Genomic DNA, 5,335 nt, shown 5'->3' on the forward strand with positions numbered 1-5,335 from the left:
ATAAAGACGTATAGGCCTGCACAATATTGATAATTTAAAAGTAAAAATCACATAGGCCTATTATTTAGGAGGACTACCCTCGCAAAAAAGGGGTGAGGGTATGTTTGTTTTAAATGAGTAGCCCTCTATATGATTTCGGGTCTTCAGGTAGCCCTCATTCCCAAAAAGGTTGGAGACCCCTGATCTAAACCAAGTGAGTGCTGAGTCTTTGATGCCTATAAAATGTTCAAGCCTAAGTAGTGTCATGGTCTATGATGTCAAAGGCAGCGCTGAGGTCCAGGAGGACCAGTATTGATACAAGGCTAGGTTTTTTGAGGGAGGGCTTAATAACAGATGTCTTAAACGACTGCGGTACATGCCCTGATAGCATTGAATTATTTATAATCTAGAGCAAAACATTATCCAGGAAGGGGAGAGCAGTCTTAAGAAGGTGAGTAGGAATAGGGTTTAGTAGACTAGTTGCAGATTTTGATGAGGAAATTGTGGAGGTGAGATAATATGTTGCGTATATGTAAATTAATTAAATGTTGTTTGAGGTCTCATCTGTGATTCTGTTATGTTTTTGCTATCTTTCAGCAATGGAGTATGTGTATTTGGTGAAACTGATTGGTTATTGATCTTATCTCTAATTGTTTGACATACAATCATAATACTGACATACAATCATACTGTTGAAAATAACTGTTTTGTGAACTTTATTCATCATAGCCAGTGATTTAGGCGAAATTTATGGTGTAGTGAAATATACAATTTCAAAAAAATAGGGTTGAAACAGGTAAAAAAAAATCGAGACATAATTTTTCTCCATGTTCAATGACTCTTAAGACAGTCCAACCACTCTCCAAAAATTAACATTCCAAACCCACAGAAACCACATAGGCCCCCTGACTAAATGACACGACAACACACATGCACTTTTGAAAAGCTTCTACAGCATGTGTTGTAAAAGTTCAACGCTTGCAGTAGGCTAGCCTTTTTGATAAGCGATGTCATAGGCTGACGTCATTAAGGAGGGCTTTCTGTTCCTGTTTATGTAAAGGTTTTACCAAAGATTGTTAAGGCGGAGCAAGATGTTTCATCAGGAGCCACTTCCGGGAACCCGGATCGCACGAGGGGGGGTCAAAATCCCCCTTTATGCAGAGCAGAGGCAGCGATTGCTCCATTGAAGTCTATGGGCATAGCTCAGAATTTCACCACATATGCTAAGGTCTTGGTTCTATAGAGTTAGGAATGTGAATTTCGGGCACGTTTTCATGATCCTCAAACCCTTCTGAACATTTCAGGTACATTTTTAGCATTTTTGAGCATTCCAGTCTGGAGAAAATTAACCTTATATCAGGTGTGCGCCGGTTATTTATGCAGCTGCTGTTGGCCGGTTGCAACGTACGCTCGTCAATACGTCATCGACACGCCTCTTTATGCAGACAGGATTCGATCCCCATTTCGCGCCCATAGACATGAACTACGACGAAGTATCTTGCTCCGCCTTAACAATCTTTGGTTTTACCATAGACTGTAAAAAATATGGACAAAGCGTCTGTGACGTCACCCATAGATTTTCTGAAGAACGGTTATGAAGCCGTTTATGGGCGGCGCCATCTTGGAAAACCTTGGGAAATCCTAACCCCGCCCACCTCCTGAGCAAGCCGGTGAACCCGCCTCGTCGTCAGCCGAGCAGCCTCAGCTAAGCTATCTGTAACGTTAGGCCTACAAGATGGACTGGCACAGACGTTGCTGAAACATAATTTGCTGGTAAGTTTGATCTGCTAACGTGAAGTTCATGTATGTTTCTTAATGCCATGTTCAGACACTTTTTAATTTTGTATGCTGAAAGGTATTCGGGTTAACGGTAGTTGAGAATGAAGAGTTGAGTTTGCAGATTCTAGCTTCTAGGTAAAATAAACTAACGTTAGCTATCCCTCCCTTGCTGAAGTTACGGTAAAATAACGTAGAGTAATTTAGCAGTTTAGCGTTACAGGTTCAGCAACTCATACTGACAAAAATGTATCTTTGCCTTTATTGTTTTGTGATTAACGTTAGCATCTCATATCCTCAGTGGCAGCCATCATTGTAACGTTAATTAATTTACGATAACGTCAGCCAGCTCGCTGTATTCTGTCAACGTGTAGTGTGAATTGATAACAAAATCGTAGTAGGGTATTAGTTAACTTGTACATCATGAATTCATTTTGATTAACTCTTAATATCACGTTTTGAAATCGCTATATTGCTCTAAAGATGTCAGTGGTAGCTTGGTCTAAGATGACATTGAAATTTCTCATCGGTGGCCATTTCACGATCCAGCGTTCATGTTCGGTTAGCTTGCCTTATTTTCCCTTCTTGTCAGGCTATTATCAAAACGTTAAATCCAGTTACAGTGTCCGGTGTTTGGCATAACAATGCCAATATTAGTGTAGTTTGTCACTGAAGACCCATTTCAAATCGCACAATAGTACTACAGCATTGTACAATAACTGTACTTTTGTTGATTACAACAAGTAGTGTTGGTTTGCATTATTGTATTATCTTGTAAGATATATAGGTACTAATGAAAAATTTACCTTTCTATTTTGGCAGTTCGCCATGGGGAGGAGGCGGCAAGGAGGTCCATGGGCTCTAACCTATTGATGGACTGTTACACCTACCCTTTACTTATGCCAAACCCATTTCTGTTCTTTAAATATCAGAATGCAAACTTACTGTTGATGGCACTGAACTTGCACTTGGAAATGTTTATGGAACTTTTCTGAACTGTGAATTACATTAAAACTCATGCCAAACCAATTTGCCTGTGCTTTCAAAAACATTTATACAAATCCGTCAGCTTCAGTCAGTAGGTTGAATTGAAGACCCAGATGCAGAAGTAAAGGTGATTTTTTACTTGTATATCTTGAGCATTACAGGTAACCACTGAATTTGTGAAACTAAAATAACAAAAACTAATATGTACTAAGCTAGTACATAGTCAATACATATTAGATCACTTTAAAGACAGATGCAAATGCTGTAAATAAAGGTGAACAAAGTCCTTGAAATCAGAAGCTGCCACTGCTCAATGACTTCTGCCCCATCTGGTAGGATTTCAAAATGTTCCAGATCTGAAAACAGAAATATTGGTATATGTCACATCCTTGAACTTACTGTAAACTATGAACAAGTGCTCACAAATTAAGCTAAAAAAAAAATATTTTTTATGTGGTAATCATAGACTGTGGAGGCAATATATGACAACAACGAAGTAAGATTTGCAGACTCACTCCCAATATTTATAATGAACAACAAACTCACAGAACACTTAGCTGAATGGAGACAGGACACGCGTATTCAACTATTGCACATGCCCTGTTTATGCGGGCAATAAGCAAAAACAAATGTGTATTTAAAGTAATGTAGAATAAATATTTCTTGTATTTTTGTGTTTTCAGTGAAACAGTGTAAGCTCATATCTACACCCTATTGAGGTAGTTATTAACAGTTAGGCCAAGGTCCAGTCAAACAATAGCCAGCCACTGGTGCCATATTGTTTAATTATGCAATCTGTATCCAACCAAAACCTGCTAATTTGAAGGCATAATGCAACTACTTTCCGTGTGTGACTTATCAAAAGATGCTAATGATAAAATATTTTGATAGTTATTGCACATATGTGCCCTGGACTGCTCAAAATAAAAGGCCACTCTAAATGTCTGAAATGCATTCATGTTTGTTCAGTATATGGTAACGATGTCTGGAATATACAACCAGTAGGTTGCTCCAATTAAATGTATGAAAAATGTCAAAGTACCATGGAATCAGTGCTGAAGTGATGCTTCTGAGTGTCGACTGCACAGACGAGAATTGAAGTTAGGAGTCCAGAGCCCTCTCCAGCACCCAGCCTGTCTGGATTACCTACAGGGAAACTTTGCATAGACAAGAAGTGTTCGTTCAAATTTGTGTTTAACAAATAAATGACATCAATAAGAGTTTCAAACGTCAGTTATAACTATCGCTTGTTATCACAGCTCCATGTTCAAAGTATACGGTCAATGGTTCATAGCGGTTCACAATTTTGCCTCAGCTAGCCGACAACAAGCCTTTTAATGCTTCGGCTGAAGTTTTTTTTTATCTTAAACGTGACGACCCAAAGACTGTATAAATTGTCAATGGACTAAGCATTCCCACAGAGCGTATTTACAAAAGGTTTTTTGACGAGAACATGCTTTGTTGCCCCAGTATGTTTGTGAACTAACGTTAACTTTAGAGCTGTCTGTTCATTGACTCACACCTGGCTAGTATGACCAACGTTAAGCTAACTCATAACGGGAGCACAATGGTTTTCACTAACGTTAACTTTATTCAAGTTAACTAAATGTATGTGTGTGCTTCTGCCATTCGGTCATCATTTTCGACATTAACTTATTTGAGGCGATATGACGCTAACGTAGCCTAACGTTAGTGCCCACTCGATGCTAAATAATGCTAACATCTAGTGCTACGTGAAATAGTAGTGGAATGAATGTCACTTACCTGAAAAAACTGGAACGAAGTCTTCTGAAAGTGTCGGTTAGTAGGCTTCAATTAATAACTTGGCAAACCATTTTATGTCAGCTTTTTGAATAAAGATGTTCAGAAAGGATGTGGTAACTTTGTGTATAATCATGGCTGAGACGTCAAAGTTTCAGGGTTTCCACTCAGCTGGCAACGTCTGCTGCTGTATGCCTCGACGTCAGCCGTCAATCAAGCCGACCACGCCCTTAATTATTCATATATTTTATATCTAAATGTGATCTAAACTAATGAGTTAGAAAAAATTTCACCCCCCTCACAGTTGTCAGGCACTGGGAAACTACCGAAAAGTACAATAAAAGTCCATGGGACCAGGCTTTAAAAACATGTATTTACGCTGTGAAAACGGACATTTTAACATGGGAGTCTATGGACATTTGCTCGCTTTTGGGACCAGTCCCTAGCGGATTTTCGATGTATTGCAGTTTTTCGAACTTCCGGGTAGGCTTCATTGTTCAGATTAGAATGTTGCCGCTTGGGTTTTACATAGGCCAGAGAATGTCTACATAGGCTCAATAATGGCTACACTGCATGTTAGGCTATAGAGCTGCACAGTCCCGCCCACAGCCGATGCCGGATGTAAAAATTCAATGCTATTTCTCCATTGACAATTGCGGTATAAGCCATAAAAACTTAACTGCACGTGGTAGACTTAAAACCAGCTATGGCTGTACTAAGCGATTGTATATGCTCCTATAGACACCAAGAGTTCATGGGGCACTAACTTTCTTTTACTGTCTATGGCACTAACCTTGTTTTGAGATAAATGCCTTTTATTCGCGATCTCTTG

At 39.2% G+C, this 5,335-nt stretch overlaps 2 long non-coding RNA genes across 2 annotated transcripts; one reads left to right on the forward strand and one right to left on the reverse strand.

The window, feature by feature from the left end:
* The first annotated feature begins 1,507 nt into the window (after positions 1–1,507).
* LOC121720012 lies at positions 1,508–2,784 on the forward strand. Its single transcript, XR_006034433.1, has 2 exons — positions 1,508–1,752; positions 2,578–2,784. It is a non-coding gene; the product is annotated as an uncharacterized LOC121720012 (long non-coding RNA).
* A 254-nt stretch (positions 2,785–3,038) lies between these two features.
* Positions 3,039–5,018, reverse strand: LOC121720011. The gene is made up of 3 exons (XR_006034432.1): positions 4,507–5,018; positions 3,785–3,899; positions 3,039–3,098 (listed from the first exon to the last, which is right to left on the reverse strand). It is a non-coding gene; the product is annotated as an uncharacterized LOC121720011 (long non-coding RNA).
* Positions 5,019–5,335: the final 317 nt, after the last annotated feature.

Source organism: Alosa sapidissima, chromosome 10 (assembly GCF_018492685.1).
Source record: "Alosa sapidissima isolate fAloSap1 chromosome 10, fAloSap1.pri, whole genome shotgun sequence".
Classification (NCBI taxonomy): Eukaryota; Metazoa; Chordata; class Actinopteri; order Clupeiformes; family Clupeidae; genus Alosa; species Alosa sapidissima.